Source organism: Eurosta solidaginis, chromosome 1 (genome assembly GCF_040869045.1).
Source record: "Eurosta solidaginis isolate ZX-2024a chromosome 1, ASM4086904v1, whole genome shotgun sequence".
NCBI classification, from domain to species: Eukaryota; Metazoa; Arthropoda; class Insecta; order Diptera; family Tephritidae; genus Eurosta; species Eurosta solidaginis.
Window position 1 is genome coordinate 81,532,522 of NC_090319.1, and position 25,028 is coordinate 81,557,549.

The 25,028-nt window shown below is 34.9% G+C and overlaps 1 protein-coding gene and 1 pseudogene across 22 annotated transcripts in view; both read right to left on the reverse strand.

Annotated features, from left to right (window-relative positions):
• Positions 1 to 25,028, reverse strand: part of Mco4 (Multicopper oxidase 4) — an 826,935-nt gene that overhangs the window by 219,984 nt on the left and 581,923 nt on the right. The gene's annotated exons all lie outside the window — the stretch shown is intronic.
• On the reverse strand, positions 10,719 to 13,327 carry LOC137237014 (ribonucleoside-diphosphate reductase large subunit-like; annotated as a pseudogene).

The window sequence follows — 25,028 nt, forward strand, 5'->3', positions numbered from 1 at the left end:
TTTAGTTGAATCCGATATCGCAAAAACAGCTTTCTCAGTCAATAATGGTAAATACGAATTTATCAGACTACCCTTCGGCCTTAAAAATGCGCCTTCCATATTCCAACGAGCATTAGATGATATTCTTAGAGACTACATCGGAAAAATATGCTTTGTATACATAGACGATATCTTAATTTTCGTAAAAGACGTAGACTCTCATTTGAACGTGGAAATAATTTCCAGAACCCTACAAGATGCTAATATGAAAATTCAACTTGATAAATGTGAATTTCTCAAAGAAGAGGTTGAGTTTTTGGGATTTGTTGTCTCCAAAAATGGCACAAAAACAAACCCAGCAAAAGTGAAAGCAATTTTAGACTTTCCACCGCCTCAAACTATAAAATAACTTCGATCCTTTCTAGGACTTTCCGGTTATTACCGACGTTTCATTAAAGACTATGCAAAACTCGCCAAACCCCCAACGGTACTTTTGAGAGGGAGGAGGGACGTATGTCCAAAAATATTTCAGCTAAAATAAAAATTTCTGTCGACAATAACGCAATGGAAGCGTTTAATAAATTAAAAAAATCACTAGCATCCTCTGACGTTATGTTTCAATACCCCGACTTCGAAAAAGAATTTCACTTGACAACCGACGCATCAAACCACGCCACAGGAGCAGTCCTAGAGCAAGGTGGTAAACCCATAATGTTCATTTCCACAACACTGACGAGGACCGAGGAAAATTACGCATCTAACGAAAAGGAACTTTTAGCCATAATATGGGCTTTAAAAACCTTTAGAAATTATTTGTATGGTTCAACCACAATAAAAATGTTTACAGACCATCAACCTTTGACATACTCACTCAGTAACAGAAATACTAACAGTAAACTAAAAAGATGGAAATCAATATTGGAAGAATACAACTATGCGATAAAATATAAACCTGGCAGTAACAATATTGTCGCAGACGAACTTTCTCGACCACCACAACAAATAAATTCTTTGTCTGCAACCCAACACAGTGACGAAAGTTCAGCCCAAAATTTAATACCGTATACAGACGCACCTATCAATGCATTTAAAAATCAAATTTTTATTTCTACTGGCGAAACCTCTTCATACCAATTTAAATTACCTTTTCCCATTTACCATAGACAGATTATTATTGAAAGAGACTTTACAGAAGAAACTCTTACCACATTGTTGAAAGATATCTCAACCCTACAGTAACAAATTGCATAAAAACCGAAGACAACATTTTAGGGAAAATACAAACAATTTACCAAATTGATTTTAGTAAGTACACAGTACGTTATACCCGAAAATTCATTAGAGATGTTACAAACGAATCAGAACAGGAAACGGAAATCATCAATGAGCATAATAGAGCTCATCGCAATCCCACCGAAAATAAAGCCCAACTCTTAGAAAGATGTTAATTCCCACAAATGAACGCCAAAATAAAAAGAATTGCAAAACAGTGCAAAATTTGCTTAGAAAATAAGTATGAGAGACATCCAGTAAATCCTATCCTGAAACCAACTCCCATTCCTAATTACCCAGGTCATAAAGTTGATATAGACCTATACCATACTAACAATAAAGTAGTGCTAACGGCCATGGATAAATTTTCCAAATACGCACAAGCAAAAATCGTGCGCTCCAGAGCAACGGAAGACATAAAGGCCCCCTTAAGAAGTCTCTTGACAACATTCGGAATCCCAGAAAATATCGTTATGGACAACGAAAAATCAATAAACGCAGCCCCTATAACCTTTATGCTAGAAAACGAATACGGTATTGAAATATTTAAAACTCCTCCATACAAAAGTTCTATAAACGGGCAAATAGAACGATTCCATTCCACACTTACCGAAGTGATGCGTTGCACTAAAGCAGAAAACACCCACACCGACTTTAAGGACCTCCTTAATAGAGCCATATTCAAGTATAACTATTCCATTCATTCCACTACCAAACGTAAACCAGTAGAAGTATTTTTCAGAAGAACAGTAGGACCAAACCCAATGACATTGGACAGAGAAGAAAATGTCCAAAATCTTAAAAATAAACAGGAAAAAGACTTACGACTTCATAATAAAGATAGGACCGAGTTCAGGACATACAACAATAACGACGTTATTTATGTAAAAATAAACAAAAGACTAGGAAACAAACTAACACCCCGATATAAAAAGGAAACAGTACTAGAAGACCAAGGCAACACAATTTTGGCACAATCTGGCCGCACCGTTCACAAAAGCCGTATCAAAAAGTAAATCACACTCTTCTTTTGCAGGATCCTATTTGTCAAATTTTGGACTATACGACCAGTCCCATAGTAACGATAGACACAGGAACCGCGAATGTTCAAATTGGAACATTTCGACTAATACACACTATTGACCTCGACCAGTACGACTCCCTACTCGACGACATACACGCCACAATAGAACATGACATAACTAGGAAAAGCCGAAGTCACCCATTCCTTTCCCAAGATGAGAAATCCATCCGATCCCTCCTATACCAACTGAAACCCAGGAAAACCAAAAGAGCCATTGAACCACTTGGCACAGCCTGGAATTGGCTTGCTGGATCCCCTGACCATGAAGATTTTAATATGCTAACCGATAAAGTAACTAATATAGCGAGTAATAATAACCAACAAGTAGTAATAAATAAATCTATTTTAGAAAGCATAAATAATTTAACTCATATTTCAAATACAATTCTAAGCGAAATGAAATCGGGCGATGCTCTTAAATTAAAAATAGAAAAAAATATTGAAAGGAAATTGCAATTCATTAAAGAAGAATTAATAAACATAGATTACTCAATACAATGGGCAAAAGCAGGAATTATAAACTCATTCATAATATCTAACGAAGAATTAATTGTAATTGAAGAAGCATTAGAAAAACAAAACATGCCCTATTTAAATTTAATCGAAGCAATTGAATTTAGCGATGTTAAAATTGCATCAAATTTATCTTCCATTATTTATATTGTAAAATTCCCTTTAACAAGCAAAGAATCTTGTAAATTAATAAAAGCCAAAGCTGTAAAACAAGGCCATAAAGCAATCAAGCTTGAATATGAAAATTTAATAATTTGTAACAAGGAAATATTTGGTGTAACAGATAGTTGTAAGAATATAAACAATTTAATTTTATGTAAGCAAGATAGCGTAAAAGAAGTCACGTTAACCACCTGCATACCAAACCTTTTAAAATGATATTCATCCAACTGCACCCTAATAAATAGTCACCATATGGCCACGATAGAAGAAATAATGCCCGGATTATTATTTATCAATAGATCCAATGGACCCCTAAAAATAGACAACAAAGAAATCAATCTGAATGGTACATTTTTGATCAAATACGATAATTCAAGCTTATCAATTGAAGGCAAACATTTTGTTAATAAAAACCAACTGTTTGCAAAGCCCTTACCTGCAATCGTCAAATCGGCCAATGTTACAGCGAATCTCGAGGAAGTTCTTTCCTTACAATATTTGAAAGAGCTTAATATAGCGAACATCCAAAAAATAGATGATGTCAACTTGAAATACAAAATAAGCATTTTCACATGCTCTTCGATAATCACGCTATCGCTGATTATCCTATTGGCCACCATGATTGCCAAAAAATTAAACTCTAAACTCTAAGAGGAAAATGAGAATAAACATTCAAGTCAATACTAGCGGTTCAAAAGAAATCCCCACTGTACCTACAACTGAAATGCCATCCAACGAGGACGCTGCATACTTTAAAGGGAGACGAGTTAACGCCACATACTCTGAAATTGGGCTCCAAAACTGCTCACATATAAAAATGTAACTATCCATACGACAACAGTATGCAATGCTGCGTAAGCATGCGACCTAAAAGTAGGTCACACGAGTTATGTGGAATGCCCTCTATACCGAAGAAAAAGGGAAAACAAGTATATTTTAAAATATACTTGTTCACCCAAAATAAGAACTTAATTGCCTTAAGTAATGCTTGCTCAGCATTTCACATCAGGCCACCCACACAAAAAATAAACCAGCTAAACTGGGCTTTGTGTATGACTCCACTTTGGAAGCATACAAATGTACAAACATACATACATTAAAAAAAAAAACAAAACATATGTACATTAAAAGAAATAAATTCAGTTGATGCATCTGCTTATGTTGTTCTACAGAGGCATACAGATATACAAACTGACATACTTATTGGTGTCAACATTCGGGAATGCAAAACATTCCTGAATGAAATGAGATACCCCAATAAGCATAATATAATAATACTGCCTGCAACTATGTTGCAGCCAAGATACATATGTGGGAATATGTGAATTGTTGAGTGAGCTTAGTAAATAAGTAAGTATGTATATGCATCGGAAAGATGCCTTATGTATTTAGGTTAAGCAACTTATTGAAAAATATTGAAGAGGCAGTTGTTGCCCGGAATTTAACTCGACCTGTCCATCTCGGTCCAGTGGAAGGAATTAAACGATAATCCTTCAAGAGCAAATACAATTTGTGTAATCAGTTATACGTAATAAATCATTTTTACAAATATAATGAATAACCAATATTAAATAAAGAATTTTTAAATAATATCGAAAATAAAGTGTCGTTCTTGTTTAATGCGATCGAACCGTAGGTAGTACCCTGCCCAACGTCTAACGTAAAGACGTAACTCACGCGAGTTATGTACAATGTATAAATAAAAATGACAATGTTAATATGTTAATAACATGACTTATGTATGTACAATGTAAGTTAACAGAGATATCAAAGAAAGTGAGCTATGTTAATAACTTAATCTTGACATGTTATTGTTTCGTTCCCATAATTTCACTGTTATGTTAATACGTTTTTTTATATGTTAATTAATGAATGAAAGTTGGGGAGAACGTAAAACAACAATGTAATGAATTTTTGTATATTGGAGAGTTTTGGTAAACCAGTTTTAATAACAACAAATTAGTACGTAAGTGAATATACATATTAGAGTAAGTAGATGCCAATGGAACTAAGCAGTTAAATGGTGTGATGCTTGTTAACTGTATAATCATACGATGTACATTTTTGTAGGTAATAAGCAATTTACTTTAATATAATAAATGAGTTTTGTAGCTGATCTCATGGAATAAAGACTCGTTGTTTAGAATCACATTTTCATTGATTTAATTGGCGCAGTCGTCGTGTTTTAAACAAAGCGTTGCTAACAAAGGCATTAAAAAAATACAAATATTTTAGTGCTGCAGAAACAACGTAAAACGTTTAAGAAAAGAACCTAGAATTATTAAAAACAAAATCATCAACATTTAAATTCATCAAAAACTTTAGTGAAACTTCACTAGTTATTATTTATAAAAAAAAAAAAAAACTTTAAAAATGGAAAACGAAGCCGGTAACTCTAGCTCGACTATTGAACAATGCTTAGTCGTTTTGACACGACTTTTAAGCCAAACGAATGACCTAAATACAACAAGCCTGAGAAGAAAAATAGAAAAAGACGTTAAATATTTGCAGCCGTTCACTGGGGACCCAAAAATGTTGCCATCTTTTATTAATGGAGTGGACAGGATTCTTCTGGACTATGCTTCGGAACAAGAATTAGCATACAAAATCGTATTCGACCTTAAGATTCAAGGATCCGCAAAAAATTACATTCAAATGACCCCACCAGCAAGTTGGACATTATGCAAAGAAAAATTAAAAGAACACTTCAAATCTACAAAAGACCAAATGAAGATCACGGACGAAATTTCATCACTTCGAGTGAGTAGTGTTAAAGATTTATGTGTTAAAGTTAAGTATATTATTGATGATATAACAGAATATTGTACTTTAAGTGAAAATGGTTTAGTTATGAGGGAAATCTTTTCTGGAATGCTGATCCAAAGAATAAAACAATTAGTCACTGGTACATTAGCATATGCCATAAGAAATATTTTTTCCCTAAATGAGGCGGAAAAAGTGATAAACGATTTTATAGGTATGGATGATAATAATTTAAATACTTATCTTTTAATTAAAAATAACAACAAAAATACAAATAATTTTTCTTACAATAATTCAAATAATGGTAGAAGGTTCAATCAATTTCAAGGTAACTTTCAACAACAAATTCAGCAAAAGGTTTCAGATAGTCAATATCCGTTTAATAATGTAAATTCAAATCGGCTTAACTCAAGCAAATTTAGAAATCAAAATTTCACTTATGGCGGTAATTTAAGTAACCAAAGGTCAGCTGTTGACCAAAGAAATGATTTTGGTTATAATCAGAACAATGGTCGTTTTCCAAACCAAATGAATAACCAATGGCGGAATGCGGGTAGTTCAAATAATAGGCAAAATAATAATAACCAAAATACTAATAGAACAGAGCAAACAAGAAATTCAAATATACCAATGGATGTTGACACAATGAGTCAAACTGTAGATGAAACAGCGAATGATAACGAGGACATTTTTTTTTTTAAATTAGCCTCGGATTTAACAAAAATTTATATTGAATTAACATTGTTTAATAAAAAATTTATTGCTTTAGTTGACACTGGATCAACTTTAAGTATTTTAAAGAAATGCAGTTTTGAAAAATTTAACTTACCCACATTATCAAAAGAAAAAACAACTTTAAGAACAATAAATGGAATGGTCAGTAAGCCAAATACAATGGTAATTACACCAAGTCCTGCGGAGTTTAATGCCCCACAAAGTAGTAGAATGAAATGGGTAATGTTGGATTTTGAAAAACCATTTGATATGATTTTGGGCATGGATTGGATTAGCAAAAATGTTCAAACATTTGATATTTCAAATTTACAATTGAAATTGAGCAATGACTTAATCGTTCCATTTCTTACAAAAACTTTGATAGAGCAGGTAGATATCTTGGAGGTCAATGGCAAGGAAAATATACAATTAGGACATTTGAATAGTCAAGAAAGAGCTATCATAAGCAAACTTTTGAAAAAATTTGAGAAGTTAATCTATAAAGAAGGTGATATTTTAACAAACACTGATTCTGTTGTACATGAAATAAAAACAGTAACTGACCAGCAAATTAATTCTAGAATATATAGATTGCCACCAAAACACGAAGAAGAGGTTAGAAAACAAATATTTGAAATGGAAAAACAAGGAATAATAAGGCAAAGTAAAAGCAAATACAGTTCGCCAATTATTGTAGTACCTAAAAAGAAGGATAATTCAGGGATACAAAAGTACAGGATAGTTGTAGATTATAGAAGGCTTAACCAACTTACCGTCGATGATAAATATCCTTTGCCAAATATCGAAGGCATTTTAGACAAATTGGGTAAAGCTCAATATTTTAGCACCTTAGATTTGGCAAAAGGCTATCACCAAATACTGATGGCCGAAAATGACATCGAAAAAACAGCTTTCGTTACACCTGCAGGGTTATATGAATATGTTCGGATGCCTTTTGGGCTTAAGAACGCACCTGCAACCTTTCAAAGGTTGATAAATGAAATTCTTAGAGAGTATATCAATAAAATCTGTGTAGTTTATCTAGACGATATTCTTATTTTTTCAACTTCTTTGGAGGAACATGCTAATAGCTTAGAGAAAATTTTTTCCAAACTTCAAGAGCACAATTTAAAAATACAGCCGGACAAATGCTGTTTCATGCAAAAAGAGACTCCGTTCCTTGGTCATATTTTAACAGCTGAAGGCATTAAACCAAACCCTTTTAAAATTGACGTAATTAGAAAATTAGATATACCAAAAACAGAAAAACAGCTAAAAGGATTTCTCGATATTACTGGTTATTACCGAAAGTTTATAAAAAACTATTCAAAGATTGCTTACCCTATGATAAAGTATCTTAAAAAGAATTGCAAAATAAATATTCATGACCCAGAATACATAAGTAGTTTTGAAAATTTGAAAGCTTTAATTTCTTCCCACCCTATTTTAAAATATCCAGAATATGACAAAGAATTCACAATAACAACAGATGCTAGTGATTATGCAATAGGTGCTGTGTTGTCACAACAAGGACATCCTGTTTGCTACATATCAAGAACTCTAAATAATCACGAGCAAAATTATAGCACAACAGATAAAGAATTTCTATCAATTATTTATGCCGTGACTTATTTAAGACCTTATATTTATGGAAAAAAATTCAAAATTGTAACAGATCATTGTCCCATTAAATACTTAAATACCAAATATAAAGGAAAAGAATGTTCACCGCGCCATCAAAGATGGTTGCTGAAATTAGAAGAGTTTAATTATGAAATAGACTATATGAATGGAAGGGAAAATAAGGTGGCAGACTTTTTAAGCCGTTTGGAAAATTCACCTAAAATTAATGAGGAGAATGATAATGAGTCTAATTTTGAAATGTCAGACACTATACACTCGGCGGAAGAGGAGTTATTAGATCACATTGTCATAAAGGAAGAAATAGTAAACAAATACAAAATCCAAATTATATTAACTTTTAGTCCGGTAAATGAAATTAAAAATATTCATAAAAGAAAAATAATTGAAATAAATCCATTAGACGACGAAAACAAAATAAAAAACATTTTAGCAAATAATGTAAAGCGGGGTCGAATAGGGATATTTTCTGAAGTACCAAATTCCAATTATAATAAAATACAACTAATAATAATGTCAATTTTTTCTCACGATAACAAAATAAAATTTGTAAAATGTACAAAAAGGGCAATAGAAATTGAAAAAGAAGAAGATCTTCATAAACAAATATCATTGTATCATAACAATGAATCTATGCATAGTGGTATAAATGAAACATATAATAATTTAAAAGACAAAATTTACTTCCCAAAATTTAAAGAACAAATTCAACTTATAATAGGCAATTGTCAAAAATGTCAGGAAACTAAATACAGTAGAAAACCAATTAAACCAGTTTTTCGTTTTACAGAAACCCCTACCGAAAAAAATCAAATTCTTCATATTGATATATTCCATTTTAAAAGATTATCTTTTGTCACTTTCATTGATAAATTAACTAAATTTGCTACAGCTTATGACATAATAGATCGAAATTGGAGATCAAAAAAGAAAATTATAATTGAACAATTTGCTAAATTTGGGAAACCAAAGAAAGTGGTAATGGATAATGAATTCAGAGCTGAGCAGTTAATCGAATACTTTAATAAAGAAAACATAGAAGTGCATTTGACTACTCCGAGTAGTCATACCGGAAACGCTGATATCGAGAGACTCCACTCGACCCTGTTGGAAAAACTAACAGGTATCGACGATCCGGAGCTCTCGACTGAAATGAGGATTCAACTGGCGATAAGTAACTATAATGATCGTCATCACTCTACAATTAAATCTTCACCCAGATTTGCACTTTTTAATATTGATCCAAAACGTTTGTATAACAATATACATGAAGTAAAACTACGAACTATTGAGAAAAGAAATAAATTTAGAGAAAATTATAAAGAAACAAGAGAGTTAGGCGCAATAAAAAACTATAAGCGGGTACGACATAAAGATGAGCCTTACTATAGAATTAACCCATTAGCCAATGTTCATTTATCAAATATAAAACGACCTTTGAAATCATCACATAGGTATAATTTAAGAAAAAGATCTAATAATAATTGCAAAGCCGATGATGACAATTTAAGCGTAATAGCATTAGCAGGCGATTTTAACACTCATTAAAAACTTTCATATATGAACCATTTTCAGAAAAATATAAGAATAGCTACAAATATAACAGTAAGAACATATGTTAATTTTAGTTGTAAGAACTATGCTTAAAATGGTAACAGCAACTGCCTACATAGAGCAAGCATACAAAAAAAAAATATATATATATGTATATAAGAAATTAAAGAAACCTACAGAATTCCTATATGTTAATATGTCTATATAACAAGCAATCTGTAAAACGTTAAATATGAAAATATGAAAAAAAAAAACAACTACCAATAAGTAGAATCCAGGAGAATTCTTAAAGCAGCGCGAGGAGAGTTATGTACAATGTATAAATAAAAATGACAATGTTAATATGTTAATAACATGACTTATGTATGTACAATGTAAGTTAACAGAGATATCAAAGAAAGTGAGCTATGTTAATAACTTAATCTTGACATGTTATTGTTTCGTTCCCATAATTTCACTGTTATGTTAATACGTTTTTTATATGTTAATTAATGAATGAAAGTTGGGGAGAACGTAAAACAACAATGTAATGAATTTTTGTATATTGGAGAGTTTTGGTAAACCAGTTTTAATAACAACAAATTAGTACGTAAGTGAATATACATATTAGAGTAAGTAGATGCCAATGGAACTAAGCAGTTAAATGGTGTGATGCTTGTTAACTGTATAATCATACGATGTACATTTTTGTAGGTAATAACCAATTTACTTTAATATAATAAATGAGTTTTGTAGCTGATCTCGTGGAATAAAGACTCGTTGTTTAGAATCACATTTTCATTGATTTAATTCGCGCAACTACTCAATAGCTGACCATGCATTACTATTCATTGGAAATGTGGAAGTAAATAAAGCGACAACAACAACAAGAGGAATCACCTGTAAACCAACGTGACTTCATACGATAAGTATAAGTAAGAAATATATTGTAAAGTTAGTAATTAAGTTGCTATGATCAAATAAAGAACAACGACTTCGAGTCGTCCAAAAAATTATATTTTTTTAGTCTCTCACTAGAGAAGCTAATAACTTATATTCAAGATCCACAACTTACACAATCTATGTTATTTTTTTTAGTGATACTAGTTTTATTGACAGTAAATTGTTTAGCATTTGCAGCCGGTTTTGTTCGCAGGTAGTACATACGGGTTTTGAAACCCTTTTGCCAGGCATAAAAATGCATAGAAGATAATTTGGAGTAAGAAGGTTCGCCAACGTGCAAATTTAACGATTGACTTTGATCGATAAAAGGACCCCTGTCTGCGCTCATATCGATGAGAGTACGTATAGAAATCTCCCACACAGTTTTATATATATTTTTGATTTCTTTCGGTATTTTAGCAATATTCTGAATAGAGCCTCGATTTTCTTCGATTTCGTTTTTCATCTCATCACTCCACAAATTGAGAGCCACTAGCTCGTTGACAAGTCTATGATTCACCATATAAAACTCTCCAGATAGGACACGTCGTACGTACACGTTCGAGGTGAACGGTTCAAAGGATTCATTATCGCCCAAAAGTCGATGCTGTAGGCATCAAGGCCACAAGTAAGCAATTGTACAAGCCATGGTTTTTGATTTTTGCTCGCAATACGTCCCAATCCCATACGGTGGTCGGATTATTTTTGCACCACATATCAAACTGCAAAATACCATGACTCACGGGCGATCCCTTGTAAATGTCATATGTTTTTGCCGATTCGCAGCTAGTATCTAGGGCGGCATAGTAAATGGTTTCAAATATTTGTTTATTCAATAGCGCTGCCTCTTCACTGTCATAGGCCATTCTCAACAATGCAAACGTATCGGCTAATCCCTGAACACCAATATCGATGGGACGATGACGCAAATTTGACACTTTGGCCTCTTCCACTGGGTAGTAGTTAATGCCGATGATTTTATTTAAATTTTTTACAATCACTTTAACTACGTACCGTAGTGTGGCAAAATCAAAAATATTATTGTATACATACTTTGACAAGGCTATGGACGCCAGATTGAACAGCTATCTCATCCGGTGACGAGTATTCGACAATTTCGGCACATAGATTACTGCATTTGATATTTCCGAGATTTGTTGGTTTGATTTACGATTACATGCGTCTTTGTATAAGATATATGGGGGACCTGCTTCGACTTGCGATTCAATTATTAAATACCAGAGCGCACGTGCTTTTATAGTACGAACAATATGACCATCTGCCTCGTATTTGGTATAGAGTTTTTCAAAGGCATCACCCCAAACATCGGCAAGTCCCGGACAAATATGAGCACACATCAAAGACCAATCTTTATCAGCCTTAACACGTTGCATAAACAAATCCGGAATCCGTAATCCGTAGAATAGATCTCGAGCACGATGCTCCTTAATCCCGTGGTCTTTTTTTTCAATTCTAAAAATTCAAATATATCAGCATGCCATGGTGCCAAATAAATTGCAAACGCACCCATTCGTTTACCACCACCTTGGTCAACATAGCGAGCAACAGTGTTGAATACTCGCAGCATTGGTACAATACCACTTGATGTACCATTCGAACCAGATGTGATACTGCCACGCGCCCGTATACTATGTACATTCAGACCAATACCGCCAGCTGACTTTGAAATATTGGCACAATCGGATACAGTATTGAAGATATCTGAAATTGAGTCGCCCTTTATTGTCAAAAGATAACAAGACGAAAGTTGAGGTTTAGGTGTTGCAGCTGCAAATAGTGTCGGTGTAGCATGTATGAAAAAATGTTGTGACATAAGATTGTATGTTTCGAGAACGGCATTTATGTCATCGCCATGTATTCCGATGGCCACTCGCATCCACATGTATTGGGGACGTTCTATTATTTTACCATTCACACACATAAGATAAGATTTTTTGAGTGTTTTTGAAATCATAGTCACGATCAATTACAATTCCATTATCTAGTATGTGACTATTTTGGCATATGATTCGATACTGTTTTTCTGTTATAAGAGGAACATGTTTATCGTATGCATCCAAATTTTTGAAAAGTTCCATCATAGTTTCCGAAAATCTGTTCTTTGTCTGTTTATGCAAATTGGATATGGTGATGCGTGCAGCCAATATAGAGTAGTCTGGACCCCAGCGGGTTAGGGGATCAGAATATACCCGCGGTAGGTATGCCTGTCGTAAGAGGCGACTAAAATACCAGATTAAAAGGGCTGTGTAGCGCAACCTTTTAGGTTGCGAGCGCAATATATAGCTTCTCCAAACCCAATCGTCAACCTCACCTATCCGCGGCGAATCCTGTTTCACTAACAGACGGGGCTCTGGCGACCCCAAGCTCCTCATGGAACTTGGGGGTAGGGAGGGAGGGAATGGCCTGAAGGTTTAATGTGGCCACATAAATCGTTCCTGAGATGATCGGGCTAGCACCTTAATGGTGCTATGGTACCGGAGCGTACCGGATTTGTATCCGGCAAAGGACCATCACATCGATAACACTCCCCAAAGCCTTCGGGGAGCAACCTTATCGCTACAACAACAACAAGTAGTCTGGATGTATTGCAGCCATACTGGCAGCTAATTCAGCGGACAATGTATCCAGTTCTATTGTGGTGACACCAGAATGGAGTCCTTGGATTACCTTCTTAGAGAGTTCTGTGGCATCGACAAAGTTCATATTCAAATGATACAGCTTTTGACGTTACTGTAGATGGTAAAAAAATTCTTTTAATCTCACAAAATTACGAATCACAGAGCACGCCTAAAAACTACATTTCGACATATACAATTTATCCTGGCAAAGTAACCGCATCTGTGGCAGATTACCAACAATATAAATACTTGTGCAAAACCTATCATATATTGATTATAATATAATAGATGTCCAATTTAGTTTCAAGGATATCTTCGTGGGTGGTATCTTAAATACGTTAACACTCTACGGAAATATAGCACAGGTTGAAAGTCCTTCCATTGATCAGACATACATCACCGGAAGTCACTCAATGTTTTTCGACTACTTCCCCACATTTAGTAATTCGGTCGTAATGAATGCCTACCTGGCTACGTTTGAAGATTTTATGAAACGTGTTTCATAAAGTCAAATAGTTAAATGTCACCGACAGTTTGCGTGTGAGAGCATTGAGGGGCATTCGCTGGTTGACTGTGAAGCAGAACGGTAGTCAGTTCGTGGTACAATCAATTTCCTTAACATTTGAATTATAATTTAACCTAAACCTTTTGTTAATTAAATAAACAAATACAGGTATTACTTTTATAAACGTGGTGAGACTATTCATTTTAATCCATTTGGACATTCCTGACATCTCAGAAGTGATATGAACATATTTTACATCCATTCCTACATACGAATTGAATTTTCAATCAACGATACAAGCGAGGGGAAATACCACAAGTGAGCGAATCAACGAATAAGTTTAAAAAGAAAAAGAGCAAACAAAATTGCTTCAAACGTCTCTTAACATATTTAAGAGATCATTTGCAACAGTTACATATGAAAAGTTACAACGGCAAGTGACTTTGCATACGTACAAAACAAAAGGTAAACGCAAATGAATCAACAATCGAAGTAGCGAATGTAAGAACACAAGCAGAAGGGTAGTTTGTGTGTTTGCAACGACTTCGATACAAACAAAACGACGAGAACGCAACAACAAAAAAAAAAATAAGAAAACAGCAAGAGTAGATTTATTTTGTTTTGGGTTTTTGGCAACGGCTTAAGAGCAACGTAAAAGGGGCAGTGGTGTTTATAGCTGCAATATTGAAGAACGTTCTGGAATTCTATTGAGGAGAATTATTGTGAGCCATACGGGCTGAACAACGGCGAGACGTTCAAGAAAAACCAACGTGATTACAAGTGAATTTCTGCAGAACTGGAAAAAAAAGAGGCAAGACAATTTTTTTTCATATTTGTGGATGACAATTGCATGCAGAAAAGTTAATTGCACTATAATATGGGAAAAATGATCAAATTAAACACTTTAAAGGTTGATCAAATCAACAAATTGCTACAAAACCAAGGTGCGGTAATGGGCAATAAAGCAACAAAAATTATTAAATTGACAGAAATGTACGGCGTTGATGAAGTTGATGCTGAAGAGTTGGAGGTAAGCAGCGAAGTTACAGCTATGCAGAAGCAAATGGAAGAAATGCGTGGCATTATTGCGGGGCTAGCTAAGTCTGTAAACGATTTGGTGACAGTACAGACAAGGCAAACGTTAACACCGTCGAACGCCACAACGATTCCAGCAGAAGCAAGTTGCCACGACAACCATTCAACTGCCACAACAGAGGTTCACGCTGAAATACCAAGGAGTTCATCGGAACATGATTTTAATGGTACACCAATAGCAGTTCGTCCATTGTTAGTCCCAATGACGCAACGTGAATGGAAAAGAAGTGCAGTACACGACATCATCGCAATATTACCGGATTTTGATCCATTAAAAGGGAGTTTAACATCGAAACAGTTTGTTGATAAAGTTATACAGCTACGAGAAGCATACGGATGGTCTGAGCAAGAAATTTTGTTAGCCGCTCAATCAAAGTTGAAAGGGGTGGCCAAAGAATGGCTCGATGCACAAACCGTATTTCAACGATGGTCAGCTTTTGTATCAGCATTTCAAACAGATTTTCCTTTCACAATGTGTACGGCAGAAGTGCACACGGAATTATCACGAAGAAAGAGGCGAACAAATGAAACTTATAGTCAATACTATTACGCTATGTTAAATATTGGTAGGCGAGGTAAGGTTGATGAAGAATCAATCAATACATATATTATTGGGGGGTTAAATGACAGTAATTTAACACGAACCCTTATGGCAATGAAATTATCAACATGTAACGATTTATTGCGATCTCTTGATAGTTTAGCAAATGTATATTGTGCGTTCAAAGGTACAGATAGTGGTAATAGAAATGTAAACGAGGTAACACGAAATGTTACTACAGAGAAAAAATATACAAAATGATTTAATTGCAACGAGTATGGACACATTGCAGCAAAATGTCCAAAGCCTGCAAGAAAAGAAAGATGCGCAAAATGTAACAAGGTGGGACACGATTCTAAGTCTTGCCGCTATGAAAAATCAACGGTTGCAAAGGTAGTTAGTGAAAATTTATATCCACCTTTAATGTCAAGTGTCTTGCTGAATGGTGACCAGTATTCGGCGTTTATCGATACTGGCAGCGACACATCAATCATATCCGAATCCAAAGTCCCAACCAATGTGGAAAAGAAAGTATGTGTTAGAAAGTTAGAGGGATTTGGGGGTGCAAGCGTTGAAAGCAAAGAAGAGATTGAAGTAGAATTAGTTATAGAAGGCAGCGCACTTAATACGAAATTGCATGTAGTACCCGACGAGTTTATGCCATACGATCTGTTCATTGGACGAGATGTTTTGTGTCGAAAAGATTGTTCACTGGTTATACAGTCGGGAAATATGCAAATACAGAAAAATACGGCAAAGGGTTTTAATGTTAATGTATCATTAAGCAAAGAGGAAATGCATGAAGTACTTCACTTACTAGAAAAATACGATGATTGTTTTGCAGAAGATTTAGGAAAGCTTGGACGTTGTAAAACAACAACTATGGAAATCGTTGTCAGCACCGAGAAACCAATTACAGGTAGGCAGTACCAGGTACCTTTTATCCAAAGACCTGTACTTTCCACGATAATTGACGAATTGCTTAAGCACAATATAATTCGTCAGAGTTCATCACCTTACGCAGCTCCAGTTGTAATAGTGAAGAAGTCAAACGGGGAAGATAGAATGTGCGTTGACTTTAGGGCACTTAATGCGGTCACCATAAAAAAACAATTCCCAATGCCAATAGTAGAAGAGCAGTTGTCAAAGCTTGGGGGGAATACGTTTTTTACCACCCTTGATATGACTGCAGCATATTATCAAATTCCATTACATGAGGAGAGCAAGAAGTTCACAGCGTTTTTGACGCCTGAGGGATTATATGAGTATAATGTAATGCCATTTGGACTGCGAAATGCACCAATGGTCTTTCAGGAGATGATTATTCAACTTGTACGTGGTTTGAGAAACCGAGATAAAATTATAAGCTACGTTGATGAGGTTATAATTGCAACAAAGAATGTTAGTGAAGGTATTGATGTCCTAGCCGAGTTTTTGGATGCAGTACGAAATGCTGGTCTCACGCTAAAACCAAGTAAATGTACTTTTATGTCAAGAAATGTTAAATTCTTAGGCCATGTCGTAAGCCAAGATGGTATTAAGCCTGGTGAAGAGAAAACAAAATCAATTAAAGCTTTTCCTCAACCCACTAATGTAAGTGAAGTCCGTCGATTCCTTGGCTTAACAGGGTTTTTCAGAAAGTTTATACCAGATTATGCTAGTACCGCTATGCCGCTAACAACGTTACTAAAGAAAGCACAAACATTCGTGTGGACAGACGAACATGCCATAGCTTTTGAAAAATTAAAACATGCACTTTGCACTCAGCCGGTGTTAGTTTTGTTTGACGTAACAAAGAGCCACGAAGTACACACAGACGCTAGTTCCATAGGGCTATCTGGAGTGTTGTTGCAGCTAGAAGGCGAGGATTGGAAGCCGGTACACTATTACAGCAGACGATGTAATGCAGCTGAGTCTACGTATCCATCACATGAATTAGAAGTATTGGCGATCGTAGAGACGCTTGAACGATTACGAGCTTATTTAGTCGGTACTCCATTTGTTGTACGAACGGACTGCAATGCAATTGCAACAACTAAGTCCACTACAGCGTTGAAGCCGCGCATTGCCAGATGGTGGCTAAAACTACAAGAATTTGATTTTACATGTACATATCGACCTGGGTCTAAAATGCAGCACGCAGACTCACTTAGTCGAGCGCCTGTTGAAATATCGAAAGGTACAAACACTGTTGCAGAAAAGGTATTGAAACTTAACCGAGGCAATACGATGGATGATTGGATTTACTCAATGCAACTCCAAGATGAAAATTTAAAACGAATAAGCGATATAATTACAGGGAAAGAAACGGCAGATGAAGCTACAATTAAGCAAATGAAAACCGATTATACGATGCATAACAGTCGATTATTTAGAAAAGCTAAGGGCGAAATGAAATTAGCAGTACCAAAGGCAGTAAGATGGCGAGTTGTTAAGTCATGTCATGATGACTCTGGACATTTTTCTTTAGAAAAAACATTACAGCGACTATGCAAACATTTTTGGTTTCCACGCATGAGGAGGTATGTCAAAGCATACATAGCAGCTTGTGAAGAGTGTTGCTTAAATAAAATGACGGGAGGTAAACCGCAAAGCCAATTGCACGTAAGCGATGTGTTGCCGATCCCATTTAGACACATTTTTATTGATCATGTGGGTCCATTCCAACGCAGCAAATCAGGGTTTTCGTACATATTAGTAGTTGTATGCGGATTCAGTAAGTACGTAATCCTAAAGGCAGTCAGAACTACGAAAACTGAACCAGTCGTAAAAGCACTAGAAGAAATCATGGCCATTTTTGGTCAACCACTTAAAATAACATCAGATCGAGGTACGGCGTTCACTTCGAGGCAATTTGAAGAATTCATTTCCAATCATGGTATTCAACACAACAAAACTGCAGTACGAACACCGAGAGCTAACGGACAGGCCGAACGCGTAAATAAAACAGTTATCAACGCTTTGAAATGTATGAGCGAAACGGCCAAAACATGGGATAAAATGCTACCAAACATTCAATGGACGATTAATTCCCAACGTAATGAGGTAACAAAATACACGCCTAATGAACTTGTGTTTTATTTCAATCCCAGAGATGTAACATACAACCGAATGATACAAGCTATAAACGATGATGATAAGGGTAATCCAGATATCGAGGTGAAACGTGATGAAGCAGCAAACAATATAATGGCAGAGAGACATAAGTGGAAATAGCGTTATGACAAAAGACACCAAACTCCAAAGAAATATGATGTTGGCGACTTAGTGGTCATTGATCATGTTCCAAATGCAACAGGTATCTCCCATAAGTTGGATCCCGCATTTAAAGGACCATATATTGTTACGAAAGTACTTAACTACGACAGATATATTATCGAAGATCTACCAGACTCAACACATACACAAAGACGTTATTGCAACATATGTAGTGTGGATCACATAAAACCGTGGTGTGCATTGATTCCTGAACTTGATGGTATGGACGACGACGATGATTCGTCCATGCAGGACGAAATGTCAGGAAAGGCCGAGCTGTCACCGACAGTTTGCGTGTGAGAGCATTGAGGGGCATTCGCTGGTTGACTGTGAAGCAGAACGGTAGTCAGTTCGTGGTACAATCAATTTCCTTAACATTTGAATTATAATTTAACCTAAACCTTTTGTTAATTAAATAAACAAATACAGGTATTACTTTTATAAACGTGGTGAGACTATTCATTTTAATCCATTTGGACATTCCTGACATAAATATACATGTTTAATGCGCGTCTCTAAAGAATGGATCAAGAGTTCGCCGCCAAATTCAAAATATTTCGAGATAATACAAGGAAAAAATCCAGATTATGCCTTGATATTTTTCTTTGGCGGAACAGAAACTCGATACACATATAATCCAGCAAACATGATATTCAGTTTACTTAATGGCACAACCATACAAAGTGACATCTCATATACTCGTCGAACATATCTGCCATCTAATTGGGTATATTTCATATACAATTTGAATACACTTAACCAAAAAGAGGTGGCACCACAGTCAAATTGTTTACTATTTTTCAGTATAGGTACATTTGCGTGATCAAATACAACAATGCCTAGCCTAAAACAATCAATACAAAATCTAATTATTTCACAAAAGGATGGGCCATTTGTCAAATTTTTGACAACTTACGACGATATAAACGACCTATATATAGTAGCTAATATAGATGTGGTTATATCTACAAAGTCTGAATTTTATACATTTAACTATGGTCGCATGTATGTACGTTCATCAAATAACCAAAAAACTCATCTAGAAGCCAGGACACTGTTAATTTTCTTCTTGATGAAATTTATTTTTAACACTGGTAGAAATCTCTATTCACCTGTAGAGTTTTCAATTAGATCCAGTTCAACGGCAAAACCTATTATATACTCACAGATAGACAAAGTCGCAAGAATATTACAGGGCGTTACAGTAGAAACAGATAATAGATTTTGGAGTTCTATTCGGTCTTTCGTCTATATACCAGATATTTAAAAATTTCAAGTAGAAAACCTTGTAGAGATGATGTAGTACCTATCAATAAATCTAGATGGATTCTTTATACTTAGCAAGGTATCACGTGATACGACAAGTCAAGAGAGTTGGATATTTGACAAGTGTATAGTAATACGCGGTAACGATGCGTCTTCTATAAAGATATCAAACGTAATCGGCAAATACCCAGTTAAATATTATTATATAACAATAATAGATCCAAAACATAGCACTAGTTTTATGAAATTTGCTACGTGGGATGCGCCTATAAGACCGGTAGCAGAAAATATAAAAGATTTAGATTTCATATTGAACAAATATACTGGTATAAATTACGATGATACTATGCGTGTCATGATAAACGATCGAATTGGGGTGGTAAAAAATTATATGCAGTTTCAGTTTCCAAACGATACATTGAAATCATTTCCGAAATTCATTAACTTTTTCACTTTACTCAACAAATATATTCTATTTTCCCGACCCATTCGAAAGGATAATCTAGAAATTGATACCGAAGATGCAGTGGCTGTTATGAATATAAACGTAGGATGGGATCTATTGATTTCTCTGAAGTCATCAATTTTATAGTACAATGGCATGCGCTCTCCAAGAATACCCTAAAAATTGTAATTATTTATACGAAAAATTCTCAAATACCACCACCTGCCAAATCGTATTCGCAAACTATAGATTCATTGGTATATAGTACAGACGATTTTACATTCAAACAATCCAAACGTTATACTATATCCAAATGTACCCTACAATAGTACTTATGGCACATACACACTAACTAATAATGTCATGTATGCGCCAAAAACAATGACAACAAATAATGACAGATCTGTAGTCTACACAGGACCGATTAACAATGTGATAAAATCGACGATAGGTTCAAAAATATCGTACAAAAAATTAGATGATATACAAACAAAATGTGTAAACATGGTTATAACTATACATGATTTTATAACAAAGAAAAAATATTAAAATGAATAATTTTATAAGCACAAACAAAAGAATGGAGTTGATTAATAATGTGGGCCCAATAGGTAAATATTTATACAAATCAAATATTTCTGCACTACGCTATTTGGAATACTATTTTGATGAGCATCTTCTCGAAACAATTTTGGCAAGTAACATACATTTGATGGTTAACATCAAAGATACAATTCCAGAAATTACAACATGCCTCATAATTAATGTCAAAATATCATTCGAACGCTTAAATCAAATTATATGCGAAACAAATATAACATCTGTTATATTTTTCAAGGATACTTACTTACTTACTTACTTAATTGGCGCTTAACCGTCTAAACGGTTATGGCCGTCTAACAAGGCGCGCCAGTCGCTCCTTCGCTCCGCCAACCGGCGCCAATTGGTCACACCAAAGGAGTTTTCCACCTGGTCCTTCCAACGGAGTGGGGGCCGCCCTCTACCCCTGCTTCCATAGGCGGGTTCCGATAGATACACTTTCTTGGCCGGAGCATCATCTTTCATTCGCATAACATGGCCTAGCCAGCGCAGCCGCTGCGTTTTAATTCGCTGGACTATGTTGATGTCGTACAGCTCATCATTAAATCTTCTTCGGTACTCGCCATCGCCAACGCGTAGGGGTCCATAAATCTTTCGAAGAACTTTTCTCTCGAACACTCCCAAAGCCGCTTCATCTGCTGTTGTCATGGTCCATGCTTCTGCCCATATAGCAGGACGGGTACGATAAGTGACTTGTAGAGTATGATTTTCGTTCGCCGAGAGAGGACTTTACTTTTCAATTGCCTACCTAGTCCAAAGTAGCATTTGTTGGCAAGATTGATTCTTCGCTGGATTTCAGTGCTGATGTTGTTGGTAGTTGTTGCTAGTGTTGATGAAGGATACATTTGTTGAAAATATTGACACAAATATCATGTGCAAGAACATAACTACCGTTGTAGCATACAACATTATATCATTGAATATGATAAAACTATTTTTTCCAAATGTTCGCAAACTATACTTTTATCGACAATCAACGGTAAACATATCCGAAATTCACCCCATATATACAAGTTTGATAATCTGGAAGAGTTGTACATATATTCGTCTGGATCGTCTATATCACTTGAGGCACCACATCTTGAGAAGATTTCCATTTACTCAACATATTACAAATGGAACATCGATGTAAAAAATTATCCGAAACTGCATACAATTCGCGTGGATGAGAGAACAATTCTGACAAATTTACATGCAAAAAATGAATACAGGGTGTTGCAATTTTATCCATGTTCACGTGCAGTCGTCACCAAAACGGCAGAAGAGTTGAATTTAGTCGACTTGAAAATCAAAGATTTAATATTACCACCGAGTAGAAAGTATGTTTACAAAATTGGACGTGGCAAGTTAATAGATTCGACTACAATTGTGGGCGCTTATGTAAATGATTTAGATTTTTTTAAGAATATTCTAACAATCGATGTAAAATGTCTCCAAGTATTCGATAATATATATCCATTGAAGATGTGTAGTTTACGTTTCACAAACAGCTTTTACAAATATTTTCCATTCCCCAAGGAAGTAACAAATGATCTAATTGAACGATTTAATATTCAAAAACAAAAGGAAAATATGATAATGATATTTTATGAATAAATTAGATAGAAATGACGACTGGAGAATGTGGTATGACGAATGTGTCGAGACATACCATCGTATACCCATTATAATACAAAATGCTCAATTAATGTTAACTGATGGGTTTGACGATGTGAAAGAAAAATCTTGGCCTAATACGGTTCATAAAGTACGAAAAGAGTACGTCGTTTTTATTCAAGAAGAGGAACTACTTTATATTAATTGCAGCCCACTGAGACTCCAGACACTTACTGAGAAGATACAAAAATACCGTCAACAGAAATTCATCATTAGTAAATTATGGATAATTACAAGCGGATTCGAATTAAAAACTACCGACATAGAAGATATAATTGAGAATTTGGTAATTATTCATAATGAAGTTAAAATGATTCTAAGTTTCTAGTTGCACAAATAAAAAAGAACCAACAACATAAATCACTTGTGTGTGTATATAAAAATAATTCCAAAATTCTAACATGTTTATCGGAAAAACACACACAAAAAACAACATTATTAACAAATAAAAATCAAATAGATACTACACTAATGTCATGCTTGAAGCAATACGCTTTAAATACGCAAAGTGACTTAAATCTAATCTTTGTTTCATTACTCTTTTAATTTGTTTGCTTTTTTTCATCAATTTTTGGTTTTTTTTTTTTTATTTTTTCGCCGCTTTTTACTTTTTGTACTTGTGTTTCAGCATAAATAAGCTCCCTTTCTAAGTCCGATATCAATTTCTACAGCGTCGCACGACTTTTTCCAACTATGACTTTAAAGCGGCGATGCCAATTTCCACACTGTTTTGCGTTCTTGGAAAAACTTTCGATGTAGGGTCATCCAACACGGACCAAAATTGTGTTAAATATTTAGGCTGTGACTTTTTACCAAACACATATTTTTTTTCAAACCATTTTGAAAGTTTTTGCGAATCGCTGTCGTCAAATGAATCACGCAAACTTGTGTAATACTTTGAGATTTCGTTATGAGGAACCAGTGCTAAGCTTTTAAGCATTCGTACTTGGATTGAAAACTGCTCGCTGTTGCCATATTTGTGGCTTAGTCTGAAAATATTTAATTGCAGGAAGTTGCGGTTATGCAATAAATTTACCCTTCTTTTTGAACTTTTCGCCAAATATTTTTCCCGAAGTGTAAGAGGCAACCACTCTGCCGTGCAAATGGGAAACACTGCTGCAGAAATAATAGCCATTTCAAAATCACTAATTATATGCGTCGGATTCAGTTGAATACCATAGTTCAATGCGACGTTCTCCAACTCAACAAAAAAAGAAATATAGGTACATTGACTTTGATTTTTTGTCATAAGACAGAATACCAGCTGAACAATTTATCCTTCTACTCTTCCGTGTATGGAAAATAGCTGTCTCATCATAGTTGGAACAACGTCAAATGTACCGTCCATAATCCAGCAGTCGCTCTCATTTAACAACTGCAGCGAAGATTTTGTTCCAAATATAAGAATGCATTCGCCAGCAATAACTTTCTCGCTTAAATTAAATAGTTGACCTTCCAAAACATAAAGTGATAAAGGAATGTCTATTTCTTCAACACAAGTTGGCTCTTTAAAACATTTCAAACTGTTCCGTTGTCTTCTAATTTTTAACTTAAGGGCATTTCTTGATGACAGATAATCTCAAATATGTTTTTCTGTCATAGATACCGAACGCTGAATTATTTGGCTAGGCTGCAGAAAACTCGAGGGAGCCATATTTTTAACCAGATAATTTGTTTTTGCAATAGATTTTTTATGCGCACATGGATCATGAGAATGTTCATTTCTTTTTTTTTCGTATAACATGTTCACAGCCATCAAATTGTGTGACAATACGCACGGTACATTTGTTTTTAATTCATTCAGAACAAGTCCAGTTAAATGTTTTCTTATTTTTTCGTTCCAAATAGAAGAAGTAGCCGTCGACGTTTAACATGTCTTTTCCTTTATTGGACTTTACCACAGTTATATTTTCCATCATAAAGCAATTATTTCACAAAAATATTTAGCACGTGTTTATTAATGAAATAGCAGTAACACATTGCTTAAGGCTTGGTTTCCTCCAAAAGCGGTATCGGTATGTTACGACCGCTGAAGAACGGCCGGTATACTCACAGCTTCTAGCGGCAACGCTTTGTTGGAAACTACGAATTGTTACGTTGTAAAAGTTAATTTTACATTTCACAATTTCATTCTTTGTAATTTTTCTTTTCATAAACTCACAAGAAAAAAATTTCAATTCAAAAATGTTGTTTATTTTATAAATAATTTGACAAAATAATCCCCGCTTTGACAATAGCGGTGGGAAAAAACGGTGATGAACGAGTTTCTACCGTTATGACGGCAGGGTTGTTCTATGCCCGGCCGCTATATTACGTTACGGTGAACTTCACCGTCTTCTTAGTTTCCACATAATTACTTTTACATTGGAATATTTTTGACAACGTACTCCACCGCTATGTAACGGCCGCTATATAGTGGC